This window comes from Papio anubis, chromosome 1, assembly GCF_008728515.1.
Source record: "Papio anubis isolate 15944 chromosome 1, Panubis1.0, whole genome shotgun sequence".
Lineage (NCBI taxonomy): Eukaryota > Metazoa > Chordata > Mammalia > Primates > Cercopithecidae > Papio > Papio anubis.
The window spans coordinates 202,121,317-202,133,881 of record NC_044976.1 but is presented as its reverse complement, the minus strand read 5'-3'; the positions used below and the strand labels follow the sequence as shown (position 1 = coordinate 202,133,881).

The 12,565-nt window shown below is 44.0% G+C and overlaps 1 protein-coding gene across 21 annotated transcripts in view; it reads left to right on the top strand.

The window, feature by feature from the left end:
- The first annotated feature begins 1,046 nt into the window (after positions 1 to 1,046).
- The window catches only part of SIPA1L2 (signal induced proliferation associated 1 like 2), a 231,545-nt gene continuing 220,026 nt past the window's right edge, over positions 1,047 to 12,565 (top strand). For 11 of the 21 annotated variants that reach the window (XM_031659399.1, XM_031659396.1, XM_021931411.2 and 8 more), the window contains exon 1: positions 2,246 to 2,569. The gene's annotated coding sequence lies outside the window, so the exon portion shown is untranslated. Of the gene's footprint in view, positions 1,150 to 1,210; positions 1,972 to 2,239; positions 2,570 to 12,565 lie in introns of those variants that run through there. The other 10 variants (XM_031659404.1, XM_031659388.1, XM_031659364.1 and 7 more) reach the window with 6 other exon arrangements.

Below are 12,565 nucleotides of genomic sequence, written 5' to 3'. Positions count from 1 at the left end.
ACTCAGGACCTGCTGAGGGCAGGAACATTCCGATGAAGGCCAACCTCATGTGACGTGGAGTTCTGGGAAAGTCAGAAACTCCCATGAACCTTCATAAATGCACACAAATATTTACTCCACACAATCAATTACAGGCGTTAAAAAAAATACTGCCAACCTTGGTAGTGGGACTTAGGATATTTCAGTTTTAGTTTGCAAAGCACAAGAAGTGGGATGGGAAGGTGAGAGGGTGAGAATTGTGGCTAGCACCGTCATCGAAGAGTGTCTGGTCAGACTTCCATGTATGATCATTATGTATTGGATATTAAGGAGTGGGTTCCTCTTCATCTATTAGACAATGGACATTTGCAGCTGTAGCAGCAAGACCCACCTCAATGACCACCCACTGATCCAGGATCTGCTCCGGGATGCAGTCGATTTGTGCTTTAGGGATCAAAATGCTGGAGGAGATGTGGTTCTTCTCCTCAAGGCCCTTACAGACAATGAAACATGCAATAAGGTGAAACGTGAGTATGTCCTCCCTAGGCACTCCCAGGAAAAGTTCCTTCACGGGTGCTGCTCCTGTAGGGTTTTGTTGAGTACACAGGAGATAATGTTGATATCTACAATGAATGAGGATACACCTGTCAGATGGTGAGCTCTTGAAGAGCCGAGCCTTATGTCCTGTGCATTTTATATTCCCAGCACCTAGCATGGTCTGGAACATCAGAGGATCTCCACGAATGTTTGTTAAATGAATACATGACAATCTTGTAAATGCTGATAATGGGGTGACAGTTGGGAAACTCATCAAAACCTGGAGTGCTCAGGAACTGTATTATGTCACAGGATTGCTTTTTGACCTGTTTAGTTTATACCTAATCCCACAGATTATACCTATAATTTAAAGAGATTCAAAAGATTGTATAATGTGTACAGCTTCAGATCACAGAGAAATATAGCGTGGGAGGGACCGCCTGTATTTAACTTTTAACAGGGCTGTGTTCTAGGAAGTGTTTGTGATAGGGAAGTAGAGATAACATTCTCTCTTCAGGAAGAAGTCTGACTCTAGAAGGGGAGGAACTGAAAGCCCCAATCCAGTCTCTGGGAACCCAGCTCAAAACTCTGACAAAAAGGCCTGCTCAGGAAATCCTACGGTGTCGCTGGAAGGTAAGTTAGAGGCTCCCTCCACCTGCTTTATTATTTCTGCGTATAGATGACTGTTGCTGTCCATTCAGACAGAGTCAATTCCAGTCTAGCTTAAAAGATTCTTCTGAGACCCTTTAATCTTTCTGCGTCTAATTCAAATGTCAAGCAATTTACAGTAATAGTTTCAAGTAATGCTTCCTCAAAGGTGAGTCAACATTTCTAAGAAAGTAGAAAAGTTGGGTATAAAAAGTTCAATTTTTCCTCGTCGGAAAAACGATCCAAGACATTTCTGCAGTGGGCTGAGCGCTGCCTGGAGGGCAGGGAGGAAGGGCTGAGCGGACCGGGCTGGCATGCGGGTGCCTGGAACTGCTGGTCTCTCCGTTTTCCCTGGCTCCTAAAGGTCTCTTAGCAGCATTTCCTGCACGCTGGCACCCCCTGTCCTCCTAAGATTTTACTGCCTGCGTGTTTCTCTGTGCTTCCCCACCCTCCCACCCACCGGGCCCGGGGCGCCCTCCGGGGGCCGGCACACAGCAGGGTCTCGCTGCCTCGCGCTGTCTTCTTCATATGGGATCACTTCGAGATGCGGCCGTTTGGGCGTTCGCGGGGCCTCGGCGATTCTGTGGCGTCCTGGGCTGTGTATGTAGCCCCAGCGGCCGAGGCTCAAGGATCCGAACGCCGGGCCGCCGCGTCTGTCCCAAGTTGGGCGACAGGAGGGCCGGGTGGGGTCGCGCCTGCGCCAGAGGAAGGCTCAGAACCAGACTCAGGGTTTTTAACTTATTCCTCAGAGGGACGAAAGCGAGTACCGGCGAGGACGGCGACAGCTCTCTATAAGCCTGGGTCCAGGTAGGCTGCCCGGCTCTCGAGCTCGCCCAGCGCCGCTCATGCTGCGCTCCACAGCCCCCTCCCCAAGAAAGGCGTTCGGGCCCCTCCCGGACGCGCCGCTCCCGCGCGCCGCGGGGCCTGGGAACAGCGCACCGGCTGAGCCTGGAGCCCGGCGGGCGGTGAGACTGACGGCGCCCGCGCCCAATCGTGGGGCGGGGCCGAGGGGGCCTGCAGGCGGCGGCCAATGGGAGCCCACAGAGCGGGCGGGGGGCGGTGCCGCCGGGCGGGCGGGCGGTGGCATCGGGAGCCGGCGCGGCAGACTGGGAGCCCGGGAGGAGCCGGCGGAGCGAGAGGAGGAGGAGGACGGAGGAGGAGCGCCGCGCCCCCGCCGGCCGCCCGAGTGCAGGCCGAGAGCTCCAGCCGCAGCCGGCGGGTCCGGGCCGCCTCCGCCGGAGCCCGGCGCGGGGAGAGTCCGGGCCGATGGGCAGCCCGGGGCAGCGGCGGGCGGCTAGGCGGCAGCCCCGGTACGCGCCGCCCGGCGCGCACAGGCTGTAGCAGGTCCCGGCGGACGGTGTTGCGAAGGTTCGTGTCGGGGAATCCGACGGGCAGCGTGGCGAGGGTAGGTTCGGGATGGCTACGGCTAGGCGGTGACTGTCCCGAAGGGGAAGGGGATGCCCTTCGGGGCGCTTCGGGGGGCTGACGGCGGCGAGGGGCGTGGGGGTGCGAGGGGCACGGGGCACGGTCCGGCTTGTAGACGCAGATGCACCCGCGCTCCCGGGCCCAGGTTGGGAGAGGAGCCGTCGCCGCCTGTTCTCTCCAAGTTATCGATCGTCTGAAAGGTTATTCCCGTGTCGGCGACACAGGCACTGAGGAGGACCTCCTCCAGGTGCCCAGAACTCCGCTCTGACTAACGCTCTCTGGAAGGGCTCGCGGTTGCCCGACGCAGCTCCCCGGCGCGCCTGGCGGGCTGACGCCGAACTTGCTGCGGGTCTAATTCCCCTTCTAGAAGGGGTGCGCCCCGAGCGCGCGCCCTCACCGGGACGGATCCCTCTTTGTAAGACCGTGAGCAGCCGGGCGAGCGCCCTTCTCACTCAGCGCGACCTTTCTTCCCACTTTGCCAGCTCCTGTGCCTCCCCGGGTCTTCCCGTGTCAGTGAGGGTAGTTTGCCCACGTCCTAGGAATATCCCCAGGAAAACCTACAGATTAATTTTCAGCCGTGCCGCAAACCCAAAGAATCAATTTCGGCTCATCATCTACAAGAGGAGCCGAGGCTTCTCGGAAAGAGAGAACAACTTGGCATTACTCCTCTGGGAGATATTTGTCATCATTAACCTGCTTCAGTTAAATTAATTCAGCCCAAGATGACTCTGGCCTGAGTACTGGAAAAAATCAAGTGCATTGGTCACGGAATTATGCTCAACAAAACACGATTTTGGTCAAAATAAAATTGTAGACATTTTTGATTTGGTTAGATTGAGACGGGGTTTTGACAAGGATGGCTTTTTTCAAAAATCAAGGAAAAAAACCCTCAAAGAATCTTGGTGGTTCTCATGGCTTTGCTCAGTAAGTTCAAAATAGTCGCACAGATTTTTCTTTTCTTTGCCTCTTTTGTCTGCAGTCTCCATTCTAAACGTTAACACTAGATGGCTTTCTTATGACAGACATTTAGTAAACTGCCCATTTGAGTTGCGTTTGTGTGCAGCCTAGGTTGTAATTTTTCTAGTGTTACAATTAGTAATTGAAGAAAAAAGATCTCCCAAACTGTTGCTTTTTATTACTTTCCTAGAAAACCTACACATACCAGTATCTTTGCGGATATTGAGAGGTGGCCTATTATTTTTGGCATTCCTAAAGTTGAATTTCAAGAGACAACTTGGTTACTGTATTTAGTTACATCATTTAAGAATGTCTGTTTCATGTTTGGACTTACTTAAAGAATTCAGAGTTCTGTTTTGTCATCCCGTTTAGACAATATTTCCACTTAAAAGATGTTTACTGCTTGATTGAATTTCACTGCTTGATTCAGAGTTATAAGAGAGTATTATTCATGAGAAAATGCCATCTTAAGTTTTGGGTATAAATCACGTTGATTCCTCCTAAAGGATTCCATTGATCCATTTTGGGAAGAGATGCAGTTAAAGTATCTGCATGATTCATACCAGGGATTGTGTTAGGGACATCTTCTCCCCAGAGGATATTTGATTTTTTCATTTCTAAGCACAAGCCCTTTTATGACAAGCACAATAGCCCGTAGTTTCAGCAGTAACAGCAGCAGCAGGCTCCCAGTGATGTTTTTTAAGCACTTTTATTCTAAAGCAAGATCATGGCAGCCTGTCCAAATCTTGCCTAGGTAGGCAAACTTATTTATACGCTGGATAAATATCTTGAAATTATCTTCGTAGCGCTCATTTATTGTGTGCCTTGCCCAGCTTAAAATAAGACATATTGAATTTGTTCTAAATTAGAGTGTATTCATAAATAGCTGAAGGAAAAAGAAAAAAGAAAAACTACAGAGCAAACAGCTGGGAAGTAGGAAATGAAATCAGAAACAGCTCTTATCAGTACCCACATGCTACCTATAGATGGGGTGAAATGAACTTGTATAAGAAGCAGTGTAAGCACTTGGTCCGGAAAATAAAGCAAGAGCTGGATCATAGGTATGGGGGTGGAGCTTCTGGCTTTTAGTATGGGCCACAGATTTTACCCAGTTGCTTTAAGTATATGTTTTTCATTAAATGCTTTTTATGTATTTAAATCATGGATTTTCTCAAAGAGCTTTAAATGTATGGAATGTAACTTTTAGTCTAATAGGGGAATTATCAGATCATGATTTGGTTTCTATGATGCTTACTGTAGTTAAAGCTGTGTAATATGGATTTGGAAGGTGTTTTTTTTCTTTTTTTTTCTCTCCCCGTTCTCCAAGACTGGGATGGTGTTTTGAAGGGTTCCTTGATACCTGAGCTTAGTAAACACTTGCCCACCTTGTGGGTCTTTTTACCTGAGGCAAAGGGGAAGCGGGTTATTATTTTGAAATTAGCAGTCAATCTATTCTTAAAGTAAGGAAATACTAGCTACCCTGAAAAACCAGTTGTTTGGTAATTGAAACTGGTTTAAAAGCACTATGTTTGGGCATTGAAACTAGTTTAAATGGGATTGTGTTTCCTGCATGCTTTGCAAAGAACTATGTGTTTATGTGAATACGGCCCCTTGCCCCCAACCATAATTGGTAAATAAGTGCAGGGTTATTTTTTGAGATTGAGGAAGGCATTGAGTTTTTGAACTTCTGATCAATTTATGGTGGTGATTTAGGATTACAAATCCTGTTAAAGACATACTGAATTTAAAGAAAATTTAGCCTGGGGTATTAATTGAAAAGCTGCTTTTTTTTTTTTTCTTTTTTCTGTATTGAACTTCAACGAAATACAAAGTACAGTCCTAGAGAATACTGAACCGTGTTCTAGGTTTTCTACTTCTGTTAATGTGCCTAATTCACTTGCAGGATGAGAGTAGAAAAAGCTTTAGGCACAGACAGGAACCTTGAGCTTCCTGCCTCTACCACCTGTCACGAATGAATTTGGATGGAAGTATTTTCATGATCCCTTACAGCACCAAAATGTGGGGTTTCTTTAAAGTGTAAAACGAATGTATTAGAGTAATGAAAATGCCTGTCTGACTGGGATAGTTTATATTTTTCATGATTATGTCATTTCTTTGCCTTGACCTATAGTAAGTTTATATGTGAATGCTTTGCATGAGGATCATAGCTACTTGGTTTACCTTGAAATCGATGATTCAGAAATTGCTTTTTCTGTTCCAATTGCATTTAGCTGTGATGCCTTTTAAAAGAGTGGTAACGATGTGATAGGAATGTAAAAGCCTCCCAACTTTAGACATAGATTATTTTGATCCTTTCTGAACTTACTTCATAAACTTTGCTTCCAAAGAATAGCAGTTGTAGAAGGGAGCCAGATCTTGACTCACTGTTGAGGTTCTGCTTCTTGAGAGATTTCATATTTAGTGAAACCCAATTCCTTGGTTCGTTTTCCCACCCCAGTACTATATAGCCAAGTTGGGTGGTAGGAAGGGAGAAAATATGCAGCAAGTCGAGTCTAGTTGTCATAGCATCTTTGGACCAGAAAGGACCTTAAAAATTGTCTCGTCATGTTGTTCCTATACCTTTTGTTTTCATCTACCTGTAAAATGAAAACAAACAAACAAACAAACAAGAAAATATTAGGGATTGTCAGATATGTCAGCATTTAATGTTGCTGCATAAGTGTGTTGAAAATTGACAACAGCAGTTACTACTTATTGTCAATGCATTTCGTCAAAATACGTTTGATGTACCAAAAAAAAGAAAAGGTGGGGAAACGGGGAAGAATATGTATGCTGTCAGGCCTAAAGGAGAGTTCTTCCTATCCAGAGAGGAGCTGTGTTAAAACTACCCCGCTCGTGGATTTATAGCTATCCTAACACGGACACTTTTGTTTTGCATGGGTCAGTGAAAACTTCACTAAGGACCAGGGTTTGGAAATCACTGAGTAGCTCAACTAACCCTTCTTTGATATTTGGATCCTTTTATATAATCTCTATATAAGTGGTCTTCCAGTAATACCTGAACATTGCAAGTAACGGGTGGGGGTCTCCACCTTTTAATGGTTTTGAGTACTAGAAAGTTTTTTTGGCCTACAGAACTGAAATCTAATTCTGCTTGTTTATTCAAATTCTACTGCCTTGGTGGCCTACAGAACAAATCCTTCAGTCTCTGTCAGAGTTGGGCTCCTGGCTGGTGTAACGTGACCTGTGTAGAGTAGAGCAGGAGTGTGTGTCATAGGTTGCATGTTGCTTGCACTGATATAGTCCAAGTTTGCATTCGCTTTTCCGGTGGTCAGACTCAACGAGTTTCCTGTTCACTAAACACCCCCGAGCCGTTAATCACATGCTGCCATTGAACCTCGTCTTCCCATCTTGCGCTGATGTCAGTGCAAAGTCTAACATTTATTGCGCTGTGGTTTTGCTTTATTTTAGCTGATTCTTCCCATCATGCTTTTTGGAATTTGATCATACTATTTGGCACCTTTACCTGTGCTCCCAAAGAAATGCTGTCTGTACATTATATCAGACTCTTTTATATCTTTTATATCTTTACTTAAGCTGGTGATGAAATTGTTAAAGTGGCTGAATAACACGAAGTGTGTCTCTGGAAGCTTCCCTCGAGGCTTATAAGGAGTCACAGTCTCGGTTACAGTTAACTACTAATGCTCTTAATATCTTATAACTAGCCCATATATCTCCACCTTTTCACGTGGATATCCTGAAAGAGTGTGTCAAACCTCCTTTGCTGGTTCTACTGACCGAGTTTTGCTGACTAATAATGAGTTCACTTTCAGTGTGTCCCTAGTAATGAGGACTCTGTTCTGCATATGAGTATGAAAATTTGTTGAATGGTTCTGGTTCTGTTTTAATTGATTGATACAGTTCTCTTCCTGTTTTGCTAACAAACATTTAGCCAGAAGGGGTGTCTTTAACTCTGCCCATTAGAATACTCCGTGTTTTTCACTTCTGCATATTTGCTTAATCTGCTGAGAGATATCCTCATTTGGTTGAGTTGCTCAAGAATAAGAACAGTCCGAAGTAGGTTATTTAGTAGTATATTCAATTACTCTTAAGTAGAAATATCTAGGTAAAGAGCCAGTGTTAAAATTTGTTACTGTGGAAAGGGAGAACTCTTGGGTGAATAAAAAATTATGTATGCTGGCTGGGCGTGGTGGCTCACGCCTGTAATACCAGCACTTTGGGAGGCTGAGGTGGGCGGATCACGAGGTCAGGAGATCGAGACCATCCTGGCTAAAACGGTGAAACCCAGTCTCTACTAAAAATACAAAAAATTAGCCGGGCGCGGTGGTGGATGCCTGTAGTACCAGCTACTAGGGAGGCTGAGGCAGGAGAATGGCGGGAACCCAGGAGACCGAGTTTGCAGTGAGCCAAGATCGTGCTACTGCACTCCAGCCTGGGCGATAGAGCGAGACTCCCTCTCAAAAAAAAAAAAAAATAAATAAATAAATAAAATTATGTATGCTGAGATGAACTGTTGTGTGGAGTTTTTAAAAAAGTTCTGATTAATGCTTAAGGCATAATATCCTGTGAAGTCAGCGTAACGATTGCTTTCACTGTCTTCTGGAGGTGTTTTTGATAACACATTTGGTTCCTTGTTGAACAGTGGGTATTCACATTGTTCAGGAATAGCTTTGGGATACTGTCCTCTATGTATTGAAGTTTCTAATAAGTAATTTTAGAAATTATAGTTTTGATTCTTTTTACAGGGCAAATGCTACCTGTTTCAGGTGTTTAAATGATCTAATGCAAAAAACAGTGGTTTCTTTTGGTAGGTTCTCAAGGTTCTCAAACTTTTTTCAACATGCATCCCATCTATACACAATTGTCTAAGTGTTCATGTATGTATGCATATACTTATATACATATCTGTATACACATTTTTGCATGTGTATATGTATAATATATCTGTATGTATAAACATACTTTACTGTGCTAAGATATTATGGACATTGTAAAACAAATGTAAAAATGTAAATTTTAAGAAGATTAATATTGAAAATAAATAGATGTAGAAGTATTTTCTCTGCACCTCAAGGGCATTTGTATCTTTGAAATGTGTGGCCCTGTTTGGAGACCACTGTTCTACTATCACTGGTTAGAGTTTGTAACTGTTGAGAAATGGAATTTCTAGGGAGCCTGTAGGATCTTGTGAGGCAAGCTGAAGACAAACTTCACTCGTAATGGGCCTTCTATTTACTGTGTATTTCTTCTTTTTCCTGAAGACATTTCTGACTTTGGCCTGTTTTCTTCCAGAATTGCTTGTGGGTCTTGGTTTGAGGTTTCATTTATTGAGGGGTAGGAGGTTAATGTAATGGTGATGCTATTCTGCTTAGAAGGTTTCTAGTTGAACTCAGCTGTTTTTTTTTTTTTTGTTTTTTGAGACGGAGTCTTGCTCTGTCGCCGAGGCTGGAGTGCAGTGGCACGATCTCAGCTCACTGCAAGCTCCCCCTCCTGGGTTCATGCCATTCTCCTGCCTCAGCCTCCCAAGTAGCTGGGACTACAGGCGCCTGCCACCAAGCCTGGCTAATTTTTTTTTGTATTTTTAGTAGAGACAGGGTGTCACCATGTTAGCCAGGATGGTCTCGATCTCCTGACCTTGGTATCCGCCCACCTCGGCCTCCCGAAGTGCTGGGATTATAGGCGTGAGCCACTTTGGCCGGCCTGAACTCAGCTGTTTAAGAAGCATCATACTATCACACTGAGACAAAACCAGTCCCAGGATCAGGGTATGTTAAAAGTGCAGATTAATAGCCTAGCTCTGTCTGTATGTGATTGGCCAGAACGGTAGCACACAGCCACCCCTAGTGCAAGGAATGCCTAACTTCCCAGCCATTAGTGGGTTGGAAATGAATGAAGAGAGACAGCAGGGAGCCCTGCTCTTGTATCTCCAGTAGCTTCCAGCTAAACGAGCACCACCCACCCCCACCCATCCTCCTGTGCAATTTTAGTAATGGAACATAAGCAGCAAACGGGCAGGGACATTTCTGGTTTACTGCTGTATTCCTTGTACTTAAGTGGTTTTTGCCACATAATAGGCTCACAGTGAACTAATATTTGTTAAAGAAATGATTGGGAGTTGTGGGTTGAACATAAAAGAACTTCCTTTATCTTGGCTTTTGTTGAACTAAATACTGTCGAGTTAAAGTTCTAATCATTATTTCTATTGTACATGATCTATCTTGAGCAACAGTTTATGCCTAATTTATGTCTTTCCTGGGTTGTTTGAAATGACCTGTGATTGAACTCTGATATGGAACTGGTAAAAATGTGGAAGTTTCTGAAGAGGGTTTTGACTGTGTTCCATCTGTTACATCAAGAACTTTACAGCCCCATTCAGAGGGGTGTGGTTCCTGGGAGCCTGGGCACCCTTAGGTGGCCTCCTTTCATGAGAGAGTATGATTTACACCTTTCCCAGGTTTCAGAGTCTGGTCTGTGCTGATGACTGCACAGCCCTATTTGAATCCCGTGAGGCTTCAGTTGACTTAAAAGCCCTGGCTGGGACTTAATCAAGCTTACTGAAAGGAAAGGATTTCTGAATTGTGTAGTACTGTCTGTAGTGCTTTAGTTCTCAGTCCATTAGCAGTGTTAATTTCTACAGGAAATCATGTTATTTAAAAATGCAATCAGTAGTGTATAGTGTGCATCTTTTGTTGATTCAGTACTTTTAGTTTGAGGGTTGCAAAGTACATGAGTATATTATTTATACCTTAAATGTGGTAGGTGTTCAGTAGCCGTAGTCTTAATTTTACGTGGTAAAAATCTTTTATCTTTAATATCTTAACATACTGCTAGTTCTTATAATATGACATTAGAGGGATATCATTCTAACTCCTGTTTGTTTACATTTCTGTATAAGGTATGCTATGGTAAATGCTGTAAGCAGGGCGTACATGATAGTAGAAGCATCCAGTTTGTCAACCAATTTTATTTGAGGGTCGTTGTAACTCATTTGTTTGGAATAGTAGGTCAGTTTTCCCATTTAAAATGTTCTGAGTTGGGCACAGTGGCTCATGCCTGTAATCCCACCACTTTGGGAGGCTGAGGCAAGGATTGATTGAGCCCAGGAGTTTGAGACCAGCCTAGACAATAAAGCAGGACCTCATCTCTACAAAAAATTTTGAAATGAGCTGAGTGTGGTGGTGCACACCTGAGGACCTAGTCACTGGGGAGGCCGAGGAGGGACCCTCCCTTGAGCCCAGGCGTTCGAGGTGGGCAGATCATACTAGGGAACTCCAATCTGTTTGACAGGGTGAGACCCTGTCACAAAAAAAAAAAAATAAAATGTTTTAAATGACAAGAATAAGTGAAGGAGACTAATGTTGTTGATTTATGAAGAGAATAAAGAATTGGGGAGAGATATTCTTAAAGGCAAATGTAAAATGTTATTGTGCTTAAACTTTCATTGTGTTCTCTCACGTATACTTAACGAGAACCTTATAGGGATGGTGGGATTTTTTTCCCTTTTACAGATACAAAAACTAAGGTTTAATGAAAGTGTGGTTTTCTGAATCTGAGTCCTTGTATTTTAAACCCATGTCTCTTGGTTCTAGCTATAGTGTTGTTTATGCTACAGCTTACCTGTAAGGTATGGTAGGTTTCAATAAATCATGATAAAAGGAAAGAATGAAAAGAGAGAAAGGAAGAAGGGAGAAAGGGAGGGACTAAAGAAGGTGTGTGCATATGAGAATGGCGGAATTATCCTACTCACTATCACTGAAAGGGGGAAGTGGAGGCTAAGGGTTGGGCTAATGAGCTCATTGTTCTGGTCTAAAAACCGCCCTGTTCTATCAGCCAGTGAATTTCTGTTATTAACTAGAAATTTCATAATATGTAGTGAGGTAGCAGTTTTGCCAATTGAATCAGGTTATATATTCTTTGTTGGGAAGCGAGTGGGTCCTTCTGTGATCATGCAGAGAACATTTTTTTTAGCCTCTGAGTCTTTGCCAAGATTAAAAGAAATATAAGAGGAAAACAATTTTTGTTTTGCATTTATACTTTGCTAAATTTGCATAATCTTTGTTTAAGCCAGTTGAATGTGAATCCCTAAATAAATTTCAGGCATTTAAATATTTAAAAGGATTCATCCACAGTACTTTACTCACCCAAAGAATAAGTGCTTACAACAAAGAAAATAACACCCTTGCAGATGTAGCCTACATAGACTTTGTTCACCTTGTCATTGAATTATACAACATTAATAGCGAAGCTAGAATTTGAACATTCACTGAAATGCTTAGCTGGCTCTGTTCCAAAATATTGTTTCTCTGGTAGAGAAAGCAGGACAATTTGTTTAAAACTGGCAGTTCGCCAGTCAGAATAGCTCTGACGCAATCATTGCAGTAACTACTTTGCTCTGACTGCTAATTTTAGGGCAGTTAAATCTGGTTGATGTCTGATGGCTGCTGTCGCTGTGCGTCTGGTTATGTGGAGCTTTCTAAATTCATCCTCTTAGCTTGGCACGGTAACTTAGTTCTTTCTGAGATAAGCTGTGGAGCAGAGGGGATGTTGAGTCGGCACAGGATATGTGCATGGAATGAGGAACAAGGCCCTAGGAGAGTTTCAAGAGACACTGCTTTAGTCTTACTACGCTCTTCGTTATTCCAATAGCAAAGAGCACATCTGTACTTCCCTTGCTGTAGCACACTGGGGGGTGTTGAGGAAGGTGGAGAGAAGTGTACATTGAGACACCTGCCTTCATGGAGCAGGGTTTTGGCAATATGCCCTCGCTTTCCTTGTCATCCCTGCAAGCATTAGTGTGCTTAAAAGTGAACTTTTACCTTCTTCTGTTTTGGAACAGGTAAAACTAAGGAGAAAAATGATAATTTAAAAAAATCTGGCCGGGCGTGGTGGCTCACGCCTATAATCCGAGCACTTTGGGAGGCTGAGGCGGGCGGATCATGAGGTCAGGAGTTTGAGAACATCCTGACCAACATGGTGAACCCCGTCTCTACTAAAAATACAAAAATTAGCCAGGCGTGGCAGTGCGTGCCTGTAATCC